Source organism: Zonotrichia leucophrys, chromosome 3 (assembly GCF_028769735.1).
Source record: "Zonotrichia leucophrys gambelii isolate GWCS_2022_RI chromosome 3, RI_Zleu_2.0, whole genome shotgun sequence".
In the NCBI taxonomy this organism is placed as follows: Eukaryota; Metazoa; Chordata; class Aves; order Passeriformes; family Passerellidae; genus Zonotrichia; species Zonotrichia leucophrys.
Window position 1 is genome coordinate 46,794,960 of NC_088172.1, and position 23,301 is coordinate 46,818,260.

General features: G+C 36.5%; 1 protein-coding gene across 8 annotated transcripts in view; it reads left to right on the plus strand.

Moving 5' to 3' along the window:
* LAMA2 (laminin subunit alpha 2) overlaps positions 1 to 23,301 on the plus strand; it is a 334,549-nt gene that overhangs the window by 51,018 nt on the left and 260,230 nt on the right. For 2 of the 8 annotated variants that reach the window (XM_064708037.1, XM_064708038.1), the window contains exons 1-3: positions 5,552 to 5,648; positions 6,445 to 6,501; positions 7,192 to 7,279. The exons of 3 other annotated variants lie outside the window; for them this stretch is intronic. The gene's annotated coding sequence lies outside the window, so the exon portion shown is untranslated. Of the gene's footprint in view, positions 1 to 5,513; positions 5,649 to 6,444; positions 6,502 to 7,191; positions 7,280 to 23,301 lie in introns of those variants that run through there. 3 more of the 8 variants (XM_064708040.1, XM_064708039.1, XM_064708041.1) reach the window with 3 other exon arrangements.

The window sequence follows — 23,301 nt, forward strand, 5'->3', positions numbered from 1 at the left end:
TTTGGATGCCTTTCATTTTAACATCCTGTGGGAATATTTTGATAGAGATGATATTTTTGTATGTTTTGGGATACACTGATGTGAAGAAGCTGGTGAGTCTGGGAATTGTCAGTGTGTCCTGCTGCTTCTTTTAAATTTGGAAGAGGAGCTCCCTTTTGGTACCAGTCTGAGGAAGAGGCCTGGTGGAAATGCTACAGAGTGGCAATAGACCTTTCAGGAATTACTTAATGGAATTGACAAGGGTTCATCATTTCATGCTGGTTAGCTGAACTCTGAGGCCATGTGAACAAGGGCACTTGTATTTAAAATAATCCAACATTTCCTAAAATACACAGATTTCTCTTCCTCTCAGCAGGGCAACACCAGGCCCCTGATTTACTCTCAGAATTATTTCAGGAGATATTATTTAACATAGCATGTATATTATGAAAGGCAAACAAATGGAAAAAAGTCCTGGCATCTCTGAAGTTAGTGGGAAATTGATCTCAAAGGAGTCAAAGTTCAGCACAGTTGCAATCCTAGGGTAAACAAGGTAAGTTTCTCAGTTTTTCAATAATAAAAAAATAAAATAATGAATAATTAAGAAATAAAGCAATAAAAATATTCATTTATTTACATATATAAAACATTTTATATAGATTTAATTATTAATAAATGATAAATAATTAATGTATTTATCTGAATTTAATAATTCAGAAGTCACAGCTGTTTTAAAAAATGCTGCCTATCATCCAGAATTGTGTTTTCTGTTAGCATGAATAAGTACAAGTGCAATTGCTGCTGTTTGCTCCCTATTGCTTTTGAAACATTTTTTCTCCTTTCTTTCTTCCATGCATTTGTAGTGGCTCAGATTCCCATGGTGCTGCCAGATTGGTTTGGAAATTGAGTCACAGCCATCTCATTATTGACTTCTTTTGGTATAACATGGAAGATTTTTACTTTAAATATAAATTCTTAGGTGAATACTACTCACTTTAGATTTTTAAAAATGTTTTACTAACACATGCAAGGAATTTAAGCCTCTCTCTAAAACTAAGAATCTTGGCCTCCTTAAGAAATAAAATTTTTAGCCACATCTGCCAAATGTTGCAAGCCTCTAAACAGAATCTTCATCATATATCAACTCTGTGGATTTGATGTTAATATCTTTCATTATAGAAGTACTGGCATTTTTCCTTCAGGAAAAATCTAGAGAAATCAGGGCTAAAAGTGCTATATTGGTTTAGACATTTAGTTCAACTATTAAGTGGATTAACATGTAGTTAGGCTTATTCTGACTTCTTGTGTCGTGGTGCAAAAGAACTTCCTGGCTGTCTTGATGGCAGAAGACATATCTTGACTGAAAACAAAACAAAGCAAATAATTGCTCTACTCCTTTCAACAACCTAACAATTTATACTTCTTTAGAGATCTTAAAGTTTTATTTATGCTTTCTTCCTTATCTTAAAAGTTGTATGCTTACCATATGTTGAAAAAGTATCATTGCCCAGTAATCTAATAGTAGTTAAGATTGAATTTATGCATAATATATGTACCTTTTATTGTATTTCAAATTGAAATCAGTGACAGTGGCTATCAGAATCAGACAAGAATAATTACAAGTGCTGATGCCCTTTTCTGGGGATAAACTCTGTTTCTTGACTGTCTAACAGAAGTTACCAAATGTATTTGTAATGTAGGAGGTACTGTGTGAAATATCTAACACTAATATCAAGATGGTTAGGTTAGGGTAACGAAGCCCTGGCATTGACTATTTCTCATGAAGATGAATTTAGGGTGATAAGAGGAGAGCTAAAACACCTCTAATAATTTCTCCTTGGTTAAAAAATTTTTGTTTCTTCTTTTATGGTTTTACACATGAGAAGTTATGAGATTAGCAGCTCATTACTAACAAGGCAGATTTCTGAAATACATATATATATATATATATGTGTATGAAAACCTTTTTTGTAATTCCTGAGGATGCGGTATTACCTTGGCATTAGAAATCAGAATTTTTTCTCATGGCATTTGCATTGTAGGATTCATAAATAGCATGTAGTATGTTGAGAGTGGCAGCCCTTGACAGCTATCACAAATGAATGACTGAAAGGATAGATATTAGTCTTTCTAGGGCATATGTGTGTCTGCAGTGGAAGAAATTGTCATTTGGAGAAAGCAGTATGCTCTCCAGGCTCTCTCCTGAGAATATGACAGGCAAAAACTCACAGGTACCTTGTTACAGCTAACTGTGGAAATAATTGTGGAATCTGTGGAATCACCATTGATATCTATTGTTTACTTCTCATCTGCTGCAATGACAGCGCGAAGTAAAGGGCATGACACGATATTTTTGCTTTTCCTGTAAATAAGGAAGTAGGACAATTCCTAGAGTCTGGGGCCTGCTTTGAATATCTAAAACATAAAAAATAGGAGTTTTACATGTCTGTTACAGAGCTCAGTGTAATGTGATCAGTTTACAATACAAATCTCTGTAGTTTTGCCTTTGAATATCACTTATCTACAAAGCTAATACTTCAGCACTATCCAATCAGTTCCTTCTTTTCCTACAAGAGCAGGTAAGATTGGCAGAGAAATTGGCTATGATAATTAGTTGATGTTTTTTTGTCATCAAGAGGATAGGATGATGGAATTTAAATATAATGTATTTCAGTATATGGGTTTTATTCACCTCTTAGCAGACAGTGATGAAGTTGTCAGGCCTCATGTAAAATTCTGAAGCTGCTTAAAACACATTTTCTAGAAACTTTTATCAGGAATCCAAACCTCTGTATAAAAGGTACATGTCAGGCAAGAATATACAAGATAGCTGAAGATTAAAAGTAATATGAATATGATTGCATACTTTTCTTATTTCTTGGGTTGTGTCACCTGAAATTATTTTACTGTGTTACTGGCATATCATCTGCTATGGAGGGCTAATTACAGTCTGCTGCTGCAGTGACCACAAGTAAGTGGAGATACTCGGGCACTGGTCAACTTACATGGTCAGTGTCACTTTGGTTACTTATGGTGAATGATTTTGAAGATAGAAGACAAGCTGGTCAATTTTCTTGAAAGCTTCTACAGAAGTGATCTCATATACTGTCAGTTTACTACTCCTGTATTACTGTGCTAGATCTGAGCTGTCTTTTTAGACATATCTAGACATAGCTAGACATATCTAGACATAGCTAGACATCAGACTAGACATATCTAGTCTGGGCCATGTACTTTGATCAAGTACTACACTTCCCCTCCCCATAAAAATTAGATACTACACAGATCTGATTGCCATTTATGTCTTCAGGAGGCATGAGAAGGACGATCCAGGAAACTATAGGCTGTTGAGTCTTGTATGAATCCCTGGGAAGTTGAAGCTAAAACCATTTCCCAGGCTGAAAGCCATTTCCAAACATATAAATGACAAGAAAGTGGTGGTCAGCATGGATTTGTGGAGGAGAAATTCTTAAGCAATCTGATAGCCACCTACAAGAGGATATCTCCTTCAGTGAGTGAGGGGACAGCAGTTGATGTTGTCTTAATTTAAACAAGACTTTCTTCTTGTCTTCCCCAACATGTTCTTTTATAAGCAGATGAAATGCAGGCTAAGTGACAGTGAGGTAGACTGAAAACAGACTGAACTGTTGGGCTCAAAGGACAGCTGTAGGCAGGTTGTTAGTGAAGGATCAGTATTGGAGCCAATGCTGTGAACTGTTTGCTAATGACCTGGATGATAGGATGGATATCACCCTCAGCAAGTTACAAGATTGGACAGAGTGGATGATACAGATGCTTGTGCAGCCATTCAGAGGGACAGGCTGACCCTGACAAGCTGAGGAAATGGATGACAAAAACTTTATGAAGTTCAGGGAAGCCTAGAGGACAAGTTCCAAGTGTCCCTTGGTTCTGGCTGAGACAGGGGGATTAATTTTTTTATGGTAAGGAGAGGGGTTATGGCAAGAACCCAGTGCTTATTCTATAACACCTCAAGTCATTGCTAAAGTAGGAGAAAGGGACTCTTCCAGGGAAAAGGGTTTCCTGCTGGTTGAGAAAACATGGTGGGGGAAGACATCTGGTATTGTTTATTATTGATATTTTTTTTATGTTTTTGTTCCCCACGTGACTCATTTGCTTTCTTCTACCCTCTGTCATTAGTATTGTCACTGCCGTCATTTGCTTTCTTGTCTCTTTGTTGTTGCCAGTAAATTTTTCTTAAGCTGTAATTTTTGCCTTTTGTACCTCTAATTCTCTCCAGCCACCTGCCTGAGGGAGAGGGAAGGGGCAGCGAGTGGCTGTGTGAGAACACTAAGTTGGTGAATACCATTCCTAAGCTATGACAGCCTTTTTTGGTGCCCAGTGTGTGGGTCAAAGGGTTGAGATAACAACAGATCTGCCCAGAATATGTTGGAAACAAATTTGAACTAACCATTTGTTGAAGTAGGTGGGAAGACACTGATCACTGTATTGGTTAGTCTGTTCATGAGGGTGTGACACATGGTGCATATACAGAAATACATACAGGGTTATGTGCCCATCACAGTGCTCTTTTCAGAGCAGGGAGACAGATCAGGAATTTTACTGTACTGTGGCATATCAGTATATGATATGGTATCATCAAGGGCAGTGAGGATCATTTAAGATGTGTATTCAGTGTTGCTGTCCTACCCTTACCTCAGGTGCTACATTTGGGGCATTACCAAATATGGTATTGCCCCATACCATATTTGGCATGGGGCATACAATATGGCATATGGTTACCATTAATAACCATACCCAGTCTGAGGGGGAACAGGAGAGGATCACTTTCCTCAGGCTTTCACACCGGTTTCCTCTTTCAGGCCCATTACAACAACTTCTGAGGATTTTGAACGTCCCTTGGATGTTAGGGAAAGTATGTTCTTGTTGCTAGGTCTGCCAGGTCTCCTCTGTGTGATCTATACCATGTTTAGAGTTGCAAAAGAGATTTTTAGGAGGGTCTTTCAGAGATTTTCCTCTAGAGGGGCCAGTCATGAGTGTTATGGAAAGTGGGCCTGCTACTGAAGGATTATTCTGCACCAGTAGCTTGGAGGTTCACCCCTGAGCATCTACAGGAACCTGATAAAGTGGCAGATTATTTGAAAGAAAATTGCAGTTTCAGAGAGACACAAAGTTATGCAGTGTGCTGGGTCCTGGCTGCTGTTTGTCAGACACCTCTCACCACTGGAGAGCACCTTCATAAAGGTGAAGAGGAGGGAAGTACATCATCAGATGTACTCAAACTGCAGCTGAACCAGGGTGTTGTCATCTTATTGCAAAAGTTCCATACCTTCTCAGTGATTTCTCATGGGCATCTCCTCACAGCACTGACTCCTTGTCTCTCAGAGCACAACCAACAAACTCCCACTCTCTCCTCAACCAGCTAACCCACTCTTTTGTAGCACTCGTCTTCTTATTGGACACAGCTGTGGCCTGTTAAGGGCAGGCCTGTTTCTAATCTTTATTTTCTTACATTCTATCCCTCCACTTCAGGGGTACAGCATATGCTGGTAGTAGTTCCCTTACAGAGAAGAAGACATCTGAGACAAAATCAGTTCATGTAGTGAGGGATGAAGTAGGGTTCTCAGAACAGGAGGAAGAGGCAGGGACAGAGATAATAATCTGGTCCCTATCCCCAGGAGACCTGTAAGGTAAGTTAAGATATTTCAGGACCAGTCAGAAGAGCCTCTGGTGACCTGCCTGCTCTGATGTTAGGATGTTGTGGGCCAGGGTGTAAAATCTCAGTTTTTTGTTTTTTGTTTTTTTTTTTTTTTTTTTTTTTTTTTTTTTTTCCAAAGTGAATCTCACTTGTTTTCATGAAGTTCTTAGGCTTCTTGAAGTAATTTGGTATTTAAAATAAATATTCAAGCAGCATTAAATATAGACTGCTTGTGTATGTTGCAGTTTTACCCACTCTGGTTTCATTAGGATTAGCCATACACTTGTACATAAAGAGTATGAGACTTGTTAGTGCACTCACTGTTGAATCCCAGAAGGAAATTCTACTATAAGTATTGTGGTAGTATTTTACTCATCTAACTTAGGCAAGAATTAGACATCTCCATAGTATGATTCAGCCTGCTTGTATTACCTACTTAGGAGGTATCTCTTGAGGGGCGTCATTGAATTCTGCCTATTGACAGAGCTTAACTGAAAAAGACATAATTGTACAGATAACTCTACTTGTCTGTCTCCTGTGGAAACTTAGTTTTGAAAAGTTGATTTATTCAGGAAACAAAGAATGAAAATTTGAAAGTGATGTCCTCTTGGATCACTCTGCATCTAAAGATAAGATTTTAATTAGGTTTAGACACAGAGCACTTGAAAAATGGATATTCATCTATTAAAATTAAGCTAGAACTGAGAAATTTAAAAAATTATATATATATATATATATAATTTGCCTTTTGACTGTTTGGGAAAGTCACTTTGATGTTACTTTTTCAGCTGCACAACTGTGTATGATGGAAATTTGTTGAGTTTGTGAGGGGTCTCCAGGATGAGGTGAGAGATGAGAATCTGGCTCCATGTTTTCAGAAAGCTGATTTATTATTTTATGATATTATATTAAAGAATGCTATACTAAAACTATACTAAAGAAAGAGAAGGATACAGACAGAAGGTTTAACAAGAACAATAGTAAAAACTCGTGACTCTCCTCAAAGTCTAACACAGCTGATGGTGATTAGTCATAAAGTAAAAACAATTCACATGTTACCAATCAAACATGCACCTGTTGATAAATGATCTCCAGCCGCATTCCAAAGTAGCAAAACAGAGAGAAGCAAATGAGATAATATTGGAATATTGTTTTTTTTTTCCTGAGGCTTCTCATCTTCCTAGGAGAAGAAATCCTGGAAAAAAAAAGGATTTTTCAGAAAATATGACAGTGACAGTGTCACACACAACTCGCAGAAATTGCACTAATTGACAAGTACTGTTGTGCTTATTGGAATATTGAAACAATTCTAAGATACATAAATATTTCATTATGTGGTTCTTAGTTCCAATGAGAGAAGGGAGATTGTGTTAGTTGAGGAGTTGATTTCTAGTCTCCTTGAACTATGTCTTTCATCAAAATAATGCTAGAGCTTTAGGGAAAAAAAAGGGGTGAAAATTGTGTGGGTTGTTGGTTTGTTTGGATTTGCATATTTATAGCGCTGTCTTGTCTGACTGGTTTCTGGGTCCCCACAGAGTGCATGCCTGACAAGCTGAACAATAAAGTCTGATTGCTAACAAGGTTGAAGACCTTTGAGAGACTGCCTGACTTGGAAGAGTGGAGGTATAACAAGGCTGTGTAACACCCCTTAACAACTCTGACCACATAATGCATTGCATATTAGCATTACAAATCAGGCCATTCTATGAAAATATTCAGAACTTTCTATTAATCATAGTATTTTCTTGTCAGGAATATAACAATTGCAGTTTTAATGTTTTTAATTTGTAAGAGTAAGATCAAAGCACCAGTAAAATAAATGAAGATTTGTTTACATCTTATTTTGGTTTCAGGAGAATACCTAACTTTCCAAAATCAATTTTTTTCTCTCTTCAATTATGGAAATTATGTGTGCCAGCTGCTATAGTAGGGTTCTACTCTAAGCTTCCACACGAGGTCAAAGATAGATTCCTTTATGACAGTACGTTTTATTAATAGTGCTAGAGTTCCAGTTTTTGTTTACAACATTTCTTATTGAATTAGAATAATTAGAACAATTTTAGAGTGAAGTTCATAGAAATTTACATCATTCTTGCATTCTTAGAAATTTAATATTGTGAAAAATCTCTTTGTTAGATACAGAATCAATATTTACATGGGCTTTGATTTCTCAGTGTCTTGTCAGTGCAGTTCAAGGAAAGCCTTGAAACACAAAAAGAGTTAACTTAAATATAATTTTTATGGTAAATTATGAGTCATTTTTAGCTGCCTTTGGATTGCATGATCTAGGACTTAAAGAAACTCAGTACACCATTTTCAAGAATGTTTTGTGTATTCTGTGTTCATCTCAATGCCTATCTGTTGCTTTCAGCAACAGAGGAAGACCTTTGCTGTACTTTCCCTACAAATCTCATATAATGTGTAGCTGTAATAATTGTAATTATGGTAGGATGTGCTTTGTTAATTTTACTGTAAGGTTTCATTTCCCAACTAAGTTTCTGCAGGGTATTAAAAATAATATTAAAAATGCTGCAGTTGTTCTGCCTGCCTGATTGTAGCGATGAAGGAGACAAAATTGATTCCAGTGCATGGCATGGTGTTCCAATGTTACTCAGCAGCACCTGTTGGCTGACAGCTGTTCAGGATTATTCCAGGTTTATAAGTCATGAGCAAGATGACAATAACAGCAAATAAGTTTTCAAGTGGTGACTCAGGAATTTTGTCTAAAAGATGGAAGTCTTGTTATATCTGGGTTATTTTTAATGTTAAATTAGAAACAGCATACAGCCATGGACCAAGCTGTCTAGGTAAATACATGCAGTCTTCATGCACATACCAAAATCTCTTTTAGGCCGTATCACGTGGGGGTGAGGAAAAATCAGAGTTCATTAAGGCAAGCAAACAAAAGAAATATTTTTCTGACATAAAGTTTCTCAGCCTAGATGGAAGTGAAAAGCAATTGCTTTGTGTTATTCCTTACCACATTATGCTTTGAACATGGAAGAATTTTATTTGGTCAATAATTTGTATATTACAGTTAGTCTTCATGGTGTAATTTCAGAGATGTTTTCAGAAGCTTGGAGAATAACTAGGCACCATGTCTCTCTTTTCTGTTTTGAATATGAGTTACTGCTAGAAGGTCACAGACGAAGTCAGAACTGTTATGGTTCTGATGGAGTCTTTGTATGTTTGCTGGAACTGAACGAGAATGCTGTTGACTAAGAGCTGGTTCTGTTACATTGTTTAAAGAAAGGAAATCAAGCCGCTTTGCCTGGAGGATACTCCAAAGCCAGATCTCATGCTAAGCATCTTGGAGTGGCTAATAGTGATATGTTCATAAAATGTAGAAAAAGCCCCACATCTCATGACTTAATAAAATTGTACATGGTTTTCTTTTTTATTAACTGTTTTTTTTGGGTTTTTTTTTCCATTTTTTTTTTAATAGGAAGGTGATATTTTTGTACTGCTAGAAATTGAGAAACGCCTATTTAGTTTTCTGCAAGACCACATCTGTTCTTGCTCATTTTACATCCTTCTTGAATAGCTTATTCTTCTGCCACTAAATTGTTCTCTTATTAGCCAAGTCTAGAAATCCTAAGGCATAAAATATCTCCTCCTTAAGAATAAATTTAACTAACTTCATTCATCATTTTAATGACAATCTACTCTCTAAATCTCTGTTACTTATTTAAAGGTCTTCACCCTTGTCACTTGCCCATTGGAATGTTTGAAAAGACCTCAAGTGGGAAAAATAATCTTTGAATTTTTTTATGTTTTAGTTGCCTTCCATTCCCATGCCCCTTTTGTATTCCTCCAAAGTAATGTCATTTTTTTACTCCCTTGACTTAGCCAGCTTTTATATGATTAGTCTTTATCTGGTAGCTATCCTGTGTGTAAATGAAGAAAAGTTTTTCTGTGCCATGTCCAATTCACCATTCAAGTCTCTTAAAATGTTTCACACAACCGCCTTTGAACAAGAAAAAAGTCTCACTAGGAGCCAAAATAATGTTCTGTAGCTTTTAGACCTTCAGTTTTAACTAAATTCCTATTGATGTGGTTGGCTATTGTGAAGATATATTCCACAGAATGGAAGGAAGCTGGAGATTTTTGGGTAGAGGGGTTACAGACAGCCAACAGAGAGTTATTTGGAACCAGTAACTTTGTATCAAACTAGAATTGCATCTCAGTTTTAAGGGTGGTCTTCTCTTGCTCAATTTTTGCAAAAAACTCCATGAATTGAAGTCTGTGGTCACAGCAAGGAACAGGGAAGAGTGCAACACTGCACCACTTGGGTGGTAGTGCCAGCCACCCATCTGAGGTAAATGACGTGCCACTCCTGACAGCAAATGTGTTTGTAAACTGCAAGGCTTCTGGCATGGGTGAATTTCTGGAGTGTGCTTAACCATAGATGGGAGTGTGCCAGGCAGTTGAATTGTTGTCCTGGTGGAATTGTGCCCAAGGAAAGCCAAATTTCATTCAGCAGTTTTTCAAGTTTGGGACTTTTACCATCTCAAGATCTGGTGGTTGCATTTTGTGGCCGTAAGTGTCCACAGTGGGTCTGTGACTATATGTGTTTGCGACTATATAAATAAAAAATTGGAAGTTGAAAACACCTGTGGCTCCATAGTTGTTTTGATGTGCCTGTAGCAGGGTGTAATTACAGAAAAGAATGACCCTACTCCTTCCTGTAGATTTCCCACAAGAGTTTCTCCTCATTTCTTTCATGTGGATGTCACAGATTTTGTGGTCGTATTGTGAGTTAGGTCACCGTTCTTATCAGATACTAATTTTTTCTTCAGGTGCATATGCAATTCCAGCTTAATGTGCAGCCAAATGATTTCCACAGTTGACAGAAGTATGGTAAAAATGTGTGGATACAGGCAGAAGGGGAATCTGCAATTTTCAGTGGCAGGACATGCTCAAGATTGATTTAAGGCAGCTGTGAAACTCTGCTAACCTGAGTGGAAACGTGAAATGTGCAAGATAAAAGATTACTGAGAGACAAACCTGCCACTTTCCTTTCCTTTTTCTCAGTTAAGTGAAACATTACTGATGCTGACATAAAGCTGACCATTTTGTTCGTGATGGGTATAGGCTACATAATGAGGGGACAGTCTTGGAAACCATGGAATAAAACAGTAATCCCAAAATAAAGTCTTTTGAAGCAAGGAAATACATTATTTGAAACAAGTTGATTTGCAAAATCACTTCAACTTGAGTCAGATAGTAAATACTCTAGCATCTCTTTCTAAGAAGAAACAGAAAGAAAAGTTTTCCCTGTTATTTTGTGTCCTTTCTGATGATCACAGAAGGTCATGTGCTTAGGAGATACACTGGTAATTTTGCAAACAAAAAAGCAACTTTCCAAAAGAGCAGGAGAATTGAAGTCCAAATGATCCAAATGTATGATCTGTATAAAAGAGGTATGAATTGATGATCATCATGTATTTGTTTTATGTCATGTTTACTAAAAATAGGCCATTAAAATAGCTAAAGAAAGACACTAAAAATAAGCTAAAAAATGGTAGGTGAATCTGGAAGGGTTTTTCTCTTGGTTTTGGATCATTGTTCGTTGTTGGTTGGTTTTTTTTCAACCTAAGCCTTTTTTGAATACTTCCCCTTTATTTTTCTGTTTTCTTTATCATATGTTAACTATAGAAATATTGGTGGGAAAGGACCACTGGAATCTAACCTTCTGTGATGCAAAAACCCTAGTACGATCTGCACATAATTAGTTTATTAGAATAGAATGTTGTTCAAGTAACACAGTTTTAACTGTGACTTTGTCTAGTCAAATGTTAAAAATCAGCCATGACAGATATTTCACAGCCTTTCAAGAAACCTATTCCAGGCCTATGCTACTCATCAGGAGCAGTTTGAACATCTCAAAATCTGTGGCCTTTGCCCCTTCTTGTGTTCTTGTCGCTTAGCATATTCATGACTCCGTGTGTACCTCAGACTCTTGTTTTCCTGGTGTCTTCTGCTAAAAATTTTTTTCTTTTTTTTAATCATGGGAACTTTAATGCAAATGCTTTTCTTTGACATCTTTCAAGTCATAAGGAATTCACATTTACTTCACATAAGTACCACAGACTCTAACAAATTGTCATCCTAGGCTGGCTTTGAATCTGGAGTGTTTACCAGATATGCTGGTCTATACTGTTATTAACAACACTGTTCTCAAATTAACAGTGTTATTTATAATTGTATGAATAGGAATATATCTACATTAAATACTCTCTGTTAGTATGTATTAGCTATATTTTCTATAACTAATTTCTGATAAAAATGCTATGCTATTTCCTATAAACAGACATAGTGTAATATTCTAATTACATATTGATGAAGCTCAAAATTTTTGCATAGCTTGTCCGTAGTTCATTTTGAGAGGATTCTCAGTAGCTTTTGAAATAAATTACATCACAGTAGTTTTTTAGTGCCTTTGTGTAACTCATTATCTTAATATATCATTCATGCTTTGGCAGTGATTTGGCTTTTATTTCCATTCTTGACACATCCACATACATGAAATAAAGTGGCAGCAGATAGTGTCTTTCAGGAGAAGGTTGTGGGATTTACCACTTTGCTGAAAAGAATTGACTTAATTAGGAAGAAAAAATTACTTCTATAGTCAGAAAAATCCGTTATTCTTTACGTCTGTGACATAAATGCTTATGTCAGCAAAATACACAGAACCGCATAATATGAGTGTCAATAAAGTAGTCAGCAGAGCACTGAGGAAGCACTGAGGCCATTACAGGAAGATTCACTAATTATGCCCTCAGTGTGTGCCTTGCAGAAGCATGATAAACTTGCAGAAGTAAACTGTAGTATGAATGGTCTAATAGTAGTTGGACTAGGCAATTCTGATCAAATGAAGAAATTAATATATGTTTCTCTTTGTTTGACTTCATCTGTCTTCTGGTAGCTGGCATCAGAAGATTTTTGTCACCAAAGACAAAGAATTCAGACTCTGCCTAAGAATTCTACCAATTTTAAACAAGGCCCAGTTAAGGCACAGCGCCTGAATTGTGACCCATTCTTCCAACTTAAAATGTCTAACTTCATTAGATTGTACAAAAATGAAAAATCATCAAAATGCATTATTTTCTTCAGGTTTCAGTTTCAGCTGAATTTGGTTTCAGTTGCATATCCTTCAGGTTTCTGGATGTCAATATATATGTAATCTGAATTCTATGTGGAATTTTTCTTTAACTCATGGTTAAAGTGACTTACACAAAGTCATGTTTTTCATATTTTTTCATGTTTTAAGATATCTACTCACAGAGTAGCTTCTCTGTCATGTAAGAGATGTTCAAAAATGAACAGCAGGACCTACATATTCTTAGTGGATTTATGTTAGGTTTATTTATGTAGAATTAAATATCTGATCCACCATATTGCTACTTCACTGTGTTGAGTAAACTTGGAGTTACCAACATTGTACTCAGTTGCTCTGTCAGCTTCTGTCATCTGATACTTGGAGTTACTGAGTTTGTTAGATTGACCCTGTTAAGTAGCTGATGCTTTCCCCAGCACGCACATTGTTATATCAAAATAGATTGTGGAGCTATATATGTAGATTTAAGTTGGTTCTGTGATGAGGAGTAAAAAGAGACATTAGTCTCTGGTGCTTAACAAAAAAGAAGTGTGAAAGTTTGCAGAACTATGCAAGAGCCTCGCATTGTTTTTCATTGCTGTCTTAATTTAATTTTATTAAATTAATGATCAACTGTCATTAAATTTTCATTGGTGTATTAATTTAACAGTTTTTACTGAAATTTTGTAGTCTATTTTTTTTTGGGCACTCATTGCTATGATGTCTAAGTGTCTATTGAACTGTGTAATTGCTGGAGTGGGAATTTCCCCACAAAGGGAATTGAAGAGAATTCTAAAGTATCTAATAAATTATTCTGTAGATCTTAGAGTTCCTTTACAAAGGGAGTCAGAATCAGTACTGTGTTTTTTTGGTGTTAATGCTTGAGTCACACAGAGAGGATTCCCTATGTTTAAAAGAAGAGGAAAGACATTGTCAGATTTTAATGTTTGAACATTATGTTTAAATAAATGGTTAATGAGAAGTATCTTGGGGTGGCCTACCCTAATTTACTTATGTGTATATATGTGTGTTTGTTCTTCCCTAACTAAGTTAGTTGTGTGTTTCTAGAATGAAAGGTGCCCTTTGACCTGCCTTAATCTCCTATGTCCAAAAAATGTACATTTTTGTCCTCTTTATTAGAAATAATAAAATATACATTTAGATATTGCAACCTCAGGATAAAAAAAGTACATATGTAAATATATTTACTTTTATTTTTTTTTACCTCTAGACTTTTTCTTTTGATGTAATTTCCATATCTTTTATAAAACAGGGCAGATATTATCTCCATTTTACAGATGTGGAGAAAGGTTTAATGTGGGTCTCAGAATAAATCAGTGGTTGAGTTTGAAGCAGAACTTTGATATTTTGCCTTCCAGACATTACTGTGATTGATTCATATGTGTATACTTCATGGCAGAGGAATTTTTAAAAGCTATTTCCATTTCTTTTAACTTAAACCTCACAAAAGTGACAGAAACTGAGAGAAGCAAATCCCATCCTTTATGGAGTGCCACATGAAAGAAATTAATGGGTTTTGTTTTTGTCTTTGTTTACAAGCACAATGCTCTAATGGGAAAAAAATATTATGCTCTTAAAAGCAGGCATATAGTAAAAATGGAAATGAATAAAACAATAACGTAGAAATTGTGTGAGAAAACCATATATGAAGTTTTTGCTGTTACATTGCCAGTACCTTGTGTTATCTACATCAGGTGGTTATGAGTTCTTCTAACTAAAGCTAATAGATCTTTTTGACCTGAAAGAACACCCCTCAGCTTCCCTAACTTCAGAGCCTCTTTCTCTAGGTATTGGCAGATCAGAGGTTTATCTTACAGATTTTTGATTCATATGTATTATTTATATCTCTTTGTAATTACATATTCACATTTTCATAAATAATTCTGCTTGCCAAAATTTTCCTTCTCATAAATGGTTGGGTTTTTTATATTTTTATGCCTGTGTTATTTTAGTATCTTGTCCATGGGAAAGCCATCTGCTCATTCAAATATCTAATTTTTTAGAACCAAAAGACTTGAGAGTATAGTAGTTTGTAGCATTAAAAAAGAAAAAATGTGCAATTATAATGGGGAAAAGAATTCCCATATTGGTATATAGTCTGATAAGAACTGAACAAAAGCTTAGTGAAGTGATGCTTGAGACTAAATGCCAGAGTAATTTGTTTTAAAACAGACTGTTCCAGTTTTACATCCCATCCAATTGCAGAGTGATTCTATCGTGAGAAGCTGCCCTGGGCCATTGGAATCCCTGAGGGAAAGATTTTCAAAATTTACTGCTCGGAACAGATATGGTTGTCAACTTCTTTAGTAACACTGCTTTGGAACACTGTTTTGGAAGTCACTTTTATGTGTAGCCTCATCAGCTTAATAATCATCTAAAATCAAAATATTAAAGATAAATTGTACTGTACACAATCAGTGTCATGAATGTGTATATAAAGTGGGAATTCCAATGCCCTTCCTTGTGTATTTCAAGGAGAATGTTATAAATAAAATCTCAGAGGTGCTTGAGGAGAGGGAGCCGTACTTAAAAAAGATAGCCTTAGTTTTTTAATACCATGTCTCCCTTAAACGAGAGATTAAGGTGCTTGCAGGACTGTCTTTGGAGACTTGGCACTCTGCAGGACCTACATGATTTTTCCTTCACATTATTCCATTAGGTTTCTTTCAGATGAGAGCTGAAGAGGTCAAGTCTATCTTGTGTATAGAGATTATAATCCCATATGATACAGTACAATTGCTTGCTGGAGATCAACTGTGTGATAAAAAGTCAGTAGAATCCAATTAAAATAGAGAAGAAGGATTAGAATGCATATTGGTTAAAAGAATGGAAAACTCTAAGGCGATAAAATAGTAACATATGACATGTTTTTGTCAAGGCTTGGAGCAAGATGAATCAAATATGAGCATCCCACAAGAATCAGCAGAAAATGGAATTGTGCTACATGGCAGCAGGGGTACTTGTATTTGGTCTCAACTGCATTGACAGTACAATTGAACCATTATTTAAGAAAGGATAAAGACCAGCAATATCATTTTACAGAGAGAAAACCACTACCACAGAAAATCCATCTACCAACCCATGTGCGCTGTGTCTCTCAGATATTGATTATATGAGAGGTTGGCATGCAGTTGAGTAGAAGTCTGTGAGGAATATTTGTGAATAGTTTTAATTTGAGTTGAGTAGTTGGCTAAAGATGACCTTAGGGTTTCTTTTGCAATATGAAGAATTAATTGAAATGTGTATTTCTGTTATCTTTCCAATAACTGGATAGCTTCTCTGTTTCTAATGAAAGAAAATTTCCTGTCACAGGATATTAAACTGATTTCCACTGTCTTACAAATTTAATGTTTTCAACAAATGGATAAAAACTTATCAATAAGGACAGATTTAGGCATGCTGCATGATTTAAATGGTAGAAAATATGGTGCTTCTCCCTAGTGTTATTCAAAGCCTCCCTGGTTCCTCCTGGTGTGCTGCCTGAGAACGCCAGTAAATTTCAAGTGGCTTTGCCTTGGTCCTAGTCTAGGAACACCTGAATGCACTGCAAAGATGACAAGATTATGGTTAATATATTTGGAGTAGAAAAAGATATATTTTATGCTAGGTAATGCTGAGTGGAATTGCCTGCTGCCTTAGAAGAGTAGTTATATGGAAAGACGCTAAGTAGACATAAGGATCAGTACTTGAATTTTTCTGTTAGGGCATAGACTGCATAAAAATGGCTACTTCACATCCAACCCAACTTCTAGGATTTCCTATGTAATAAAAACATGGGAAACATGTAAAATGTAGATTAAAATAAGAATATACTTATTATTTCTCCTCTTTATCTACCTTCTAATAGTCCTGTCTTTGTGATAAGAGTCCCATACTGAAAATATTTCAAACATGAATCTTTAGAGGGAATTAATTTGTATATTCTTTTCAGAATCTTTTTTCAGCTCCTTTATGTGACACTCAAAAAATGTAGTCTAATTAATAATTATGTGTACTGTTAGATTTCATGAAGGTTCAAAGACAGTACTTGTATTATTATTTTATCTTAGAAGAATGAAGAGACTTGGTACTGTTTGCTAACCTTTTTTAGGAATTTCAGTCTGAGGATTTATGATAGAAATGTAAAAAGTTCTCTTAGACTCAAAATTAGTCATGGGATTTTAAAGAGAGGGTACACTATTAGTGGATCACAAAAGCTGAGATGTGTTAGTAGATACAACTGCACTAGTTAGAGGAAAAAATACATAGGAATCAATATTCTTTCTTTATTAGAAAATGCAAACAAAACTTTAGAATTAAAACTTTCAAATGAAGAAATGTGGCTTCAGGCATTTTGTTCTTTGCTGATTCTACAGTGGCCATTGCACAGTTGGAAGCCCATTGTACAGAAAATTACTCTGAAGAAAATTCTCAGTCTCTCCCACTGTGCCTGTAGAAATGATACCACATCTATCTTGCAATATTTTTTTTGACATTGGGGTGATGGCTTCTGTTGTCCTTCATAAAAAGCGGCTTTTTTTCCCCCTGGGGTGTAAGGAGAAGATTACAGTCTTTGTATTCTTAGTAACCAGAGTTATGTGTTCCCACCCAAATTTATTGTGTAAAAGTTTCCAATCATCTTTCCTCTCTTTGGGAGCAGCCTTTGACTTGTTTCTTACAAGTTTTCTCTGTTACACAACTTCTTGTCTCTCACTGCTAAATGTGCTTATTGATGTTCTGTTTTCAGCCCGAAATCCCTCTGTGCTCTACTGCTTCCACTTCACCTGTTGCTTTTCTTACTCTGTGCCCTGATGTGAGAAATACAGTGTATCTCCGTGTGTCACTGCCCACACTCTTGGGTTGTGTAGTCTTCTTCTTGTCTTCCTGCTTTTCCTCTTCAGGGGAGTTGTGGGTTTCAAAAGCAGAAACCAGTGGTTTCTGGTGCCAAAACTGATGGACTCTTGATCACCGTTTCCTTTGCATTTAGGGCTTAGATACATCTGCTGAGTATTCTTTTATCCTTTTGCCTTATAAAAGTGTATCTCACTTCTTCCTTTCAAGAACTTGTGATTTTAACCCTTGCTGTCTTGACAGTGTCAGTGTTTATCCCTTTGTTCTCTTTGTCTGTAAAGGAGCTTCTCCTGCTCTACCATCTGATCCAGCTCATATGTCAAAATCCCCCCAGTTTTGCATAAAAGGAGTGCTGCATTTCTTTGCTACCTATCTGCAGTATTAGGTTTCCTGCCCATTTCAGTTCTCAATACCTATTCTAAAATCTTCTCTTTTTCTGAATTTTCACTGATCAAGAAATAATTCTCTTCAATTTTATGTCTTAGTAACTAGACTCCATGGAAAATATAATCAAGTTTATCACTGTTACTTGGAAAGCATTAGTAGGAATCCTTATCATCCAGCTCTGGTGGTTATGAATTTATACAATTACAAGCAGTTAAACCTGTCACTCTTCTAACCTGTCTAGCTTTGAGTTTTTGGGCCACTCCTTCCCTTCCTCTTTTCCAGGCCAGCTGATTCAGAGAACACTTAAGTTTTAGAATTAGTTTTAAATATTACAGCAAGTGATCCCAGATATGCTTGTGAGTGTGAGTGTTACTGACTTACTAAGACCTTAACATTTCAAATGTATTTTTGTATGTGTCTTGTCAATACTATTGCTCGAAGTCTCAATGTGTAATGTGGAACTTTAAGGGGACACTTTTTCAGTGTGTTTCGGGGGACACTTCTTGCAGAATCAAAAAGCGTCGAAGGTCTGCATGAATGGAGCAGTGTCTTGCCTGAATGACTGAAAGCAACTTCTGTTAATTAGAAAAAGCTGCATAAAAATCTGCTGCTATGCATAAATGCAGAGAACACAAAAACTGTGAGGGGAGGGGGGTATTTTGCTAGCTCTCTGAACAGTGAGAACAGCCAAAGGAAAAAGGAAAACCCAAGAGATGTGCATTTGATTCATACTTCTGGAAAAGAAACCATTTGTTTCCAGCTGAGAGTCCATTGCTAAAACCTTTAGTTATTCAAATAAATGTCATATTAGAGACAGTAGTAACACTGAAACTTGTTAAAATCCTATTGGAAGACATTAAGAATTCCTTTCCTTGATGTGTCATCCCATGCATTTTTAAAGCAATGTGCAGGGATTCATCTGCATGCAGTTCTGACTGATTTTAATGGAATGTAAGGATGTGACACCTGTAATGGCTCTGAGTCTACTTTTCTAAGGAAGAAAAGGAGGGTTTTCGCTAATACAGATAGGCACAGCTTTAACAGAGAAGTATTAAGAAATCTTGATATAATTTAATTTTCATGAATGGTAAAGTAAGTATGTGTAGGGATGTTCAAGCTGGCTTATATTCTAAGCCAGATGTCTTGCAGTTACAAGCAGAAATTATATACCAGGTTGCACATTTTCTGTCTAATTCTAAACCATGGTATGTTGTTACTGGTTTTCTGACAGCCATCTGCTCAGACCTTATTTGATTTTTCCATTCAGTCACAGTTCAAGTAAGGGGACAAAATATGTGGAAGGCAGGGAAATTATCCAATGGAGATAATATTATTAAATATTTTTTCTCCCAAAATATATATTAAATATTGAAATCATACACGTATTCTGTTCTGTTTATGAAATAGGAGGAATTCAAAATTTACTACGGTGGCTACAGATACAGATGCACTGTATATTGTATTTTCATATTTGTATATATTACATATATATAATTTACATATAATATATGAATACAATACTATAGCTCTTACATGTATTTAGGAGCCCTTTTGTAGCAAAGTCCCTGGTGAACAAATTTAGGTGACACAGAATAACTGTTTTGATGTACAAGAACAAAGGAATGCTGTAAAACTGACAAAGAGTGTTCACAATATGCTTTCATATTCTCATATGTAACTGGGCATTTCTTGATTCAATGCATAGTAGTAGTATAACTACACAAATATACAATTTAATTTTTCAATTAATTGTGCTATTTTTGTTATTTGCAGTATTTCTCGGTTATTCAGCTAATTCATGCCTCAGAATATCTGTGTGGAAATGAAACAGACAACCTGTTCTATGAAAAGCTGGGCGTCTAAGACATGAAGAATATATTTTGCATTCTGCCTTGATACTGAATCACTGAAGGCCTTGATCTTGCTAATTTTGCTTTGCATGCATTGAAATTGAACAGATCAAAGGTGTGTGGCCTTACAGTATAATCTGAGAAGGGCAAATTAGTTCTCATATTAATAGGACATTGTGTAGCATGAGTTTAAGTAACACATACACATAAAATGGTAAATGTCAATCGTACATGTAGCTAAAATTATGATTTAAGAACCACATGGATTTTTGGAGCATGGTTTGTGATTAGCCAACCTGATTAACTTCTGTGATAACAGACTTGGTAGATGAAAGGAGAAAAGTGGATGTTGTTTATCTTAGCTTTGTTAAGGCTTTTTATGCTGTCTCAGTAACATCCTCAAAGAAAAGCTGATTAAGTACAGGTCAGGTAAGTGGACAACAAGGTAGATTAAAAACTGAATGGGTGGCTCTGAATGGTTGTATCAGTGGCACAAGGTTCACCTGGGGGCAGGTCACTGATGATCACTAGGTGGGCACTAGCAGTCAATACTGGGGCCAATACTGTGTCACATCTTGACATGGATGATGGGGCAGAGTGCACCTATGGGAGGTTAGCAGACAATACAGATTTGAACAGACTGGTTGATGTGCCAGAAGGCTGAGCCAGAAGGGCATTGGCAGGCTGGAGAAACAGACTGGCCTTAGCAAAAGGAAGTGTGAAGTCCAGCATGTGGGGAGGGACAGCTCCATGGACCAGTACAATCTGGGGCCAAATGGCTGGAAAACAGCTTTGCAGAGGAGGACCTGGGTGTCCTGGTGGGCAAGCTGAGCATGAGCCAGCAATGTGGCAAAAACCCCAAACAAATGGGGTGCATTAGTTAGGGTTTCCATAGCAAATTGAGGGAGGTGATCATTCCCTGTCAGCTCAGCAGTAATGAGAGCACGCTGGAAGAGCTGTGTCCTGTTGTGGGCTTCTCAATACAAGAGAGACATGGACATGTTGGAACAAGTCCAGGAAATGGCTGGGAAGATGATGAAGGAATTGCAGTGTCTGTATATAAGTAGGGGCTGAGAGGACTGAGGTTGCTTAGTTTTGAGACGTGTCAAGGAGATGTTATCCACATATGTATCAGTATGTGTCGAGAGGTGATAGAGGAGACATATCCAGGCTTTTATCAGTGGTACCCAGTGGCAGGACAAAAGGTAATGGACACAAATCAGGAAATACTGGAAATTCCATTTAAATGGAAGAGAACAATTTTTTTACTGTAACTGTAGCCAAACAATGGAATATATTGTCTGGAGGGGCTGTGGAGTCTGCATCCTTAGGGATACTAAAACTCTGCTCCACAGTCCTAGGCAGCCTGCTCCCATGACCCTACTTGAGCGGGGTTTGGGCTAGATATGAGGTCCCTTTCAGCCTCAGTGGTTCTCTAATCCTCTGAAGACAGTTCTTAAGAACTCTGCATAGAAGTTGCTAATTGGTGATTTCACATTTTTACCAGAATATGTTGAAAATTTATAATCCTTATCAGTATGTATTTGTAAAGCATTACAGCAGAATAGTGAGAAGTAAATCAGTTCAAAGAATGAAAATTGAACTTCATGTTTATTCAAGCTCATCAGTTGAAACACTTCAAACTATTTTAATCTGAATCCTCAGGGTAAATGTAAGTGCACAGAATCTCTTACATATGGTAAGATCAGTTTTTCCCTTTGCTCTTTGGTTTCATAAAGTTAGACTCAGTTTGGATCTTTTTTGTCAGCTAGATGATAGTGAATAGATGGATGACTTTTATTAGCCCCCATAACATGCCTTTTGTTACCTCTGGTGCAAGAACACAGTATACATCTCAGTCTTTCTGTTTAAGATGACAGTCTTGGAGACTCAAGGGTGCAGTAACTAATTCTGATTTTTCTGTGTGGTTTCAATGGACATTGATTTTGAAGTTATTGCAAAAACAGTCGTATTCTTCATATTCTAGTGTCTGAGACAATGCATAGCAGAACCTTTTTTCATAAAGCAAGAAATCTGTCAAGACAAAAGTCATCAGTAAATTGCATCTGGAGGCTGTGGTTTTCCCAGGCTCTATCTTACCTTTGAGAAATACTGATTTAATTTTCTCAATTTTTCATGCTTTTTTTTTTTCTTTTCTCCTTCAGTGATGGGATAGACAAATCACACAGGTCTGTGTCTTGCTGTCTGTTTGCAAATGAGAGAAGTGCATGAGTATGTCTTAGTATGGAGACCCTGATATTCAGTCATGGGGATGGAATAAAAATGGACATTTTTAGCCATGTCCTGCAGTTTGTGGAAGTTGTAAATTGGTGTGTGCTTTCTGAGAGCAGAAGATATGTGATTGGGGAAGATTCCTGTTTACAGAAAACTGTTGTCTCTCAGAAATTGTTTTACTTTTTCTTGTTAGGCCTGCTTGGCTGCCCAGAATCGTACTACAGCATTGCAAAGGTTTTAATGAAGATCATGTGGTCATTAAAAAAATAAAAGGAAATAACTATAAAGAGTGCACTGCTGCTTGCTTCTTCATGCATAGTGTACCTTTTCTACAGATAAGATATTTGTACAACTGGGATTTTGCCCTTCAAAATTTTTGTCAGAATACAGACGGAATACATTTGAAAAACAGTGGGTGTCTGACTCAGGCTGGGCATGTAAATACCTTTGAAAATGAGATGTCCATTAAGTCTTTGTGCTTTGGATTTTTGATTCAGTGGGAGTTCTGCCACAAATGTCAAGGAGATGGGATTTCATCTTCACCTGTGTTTTTCCTGTTCTCCTTTGCAAAACAACTTTTTGTGACGGGTCTGGGAAAAAAGGGAAATTCCTTACAAAGCAAGGAGGATGCTTATATATTTAATACAATAGAATATTGGGGTAAGCCAGTAGCATTTTTTTCACTCAGTCTGCACTCTGTAAAACTGACAGAGTTTTGCTGTTAAAACAAGCAAAGTCCCTACAGATTTTCAATGCTGTGAGGTGTGGAGAGGCAAAGTAATATTACTAGATAATCGATAAACCCCCCTTTCACTATGTAAGTAATGTAGTTTTGCTATCAGGCTTCTTCTGGTTTTTGTGTAGAAGAAAAATATGCAGGAGGCTGTATGTAATGTTGCTTAGAAAGAATAGAGAAAATCACCTCTAAGTAAAAGCAAGCCATGTCTACCACCAAACATCAAAAACTACTTTTCCACTTCCTTTGGAAGGAAAAAGGCTGACTGCTGAACAGTACTGTAATGCACAGTGATTTGGGGCAACTGACATAAATGGGTACTGAAACATTTGTTTTCCATTTTTTTTTCCTCTGGACAGATGATCCTGGTGTCAATTTTTGTTTTTTCCAGTCTGCATTCTCTGTTGTGTCTGGACAGCTATTTCTTCAAATTGGGTTTATTTTCCAGTTGTATAAAAGTATTCATCTACATTGTGGATAGAGTGCA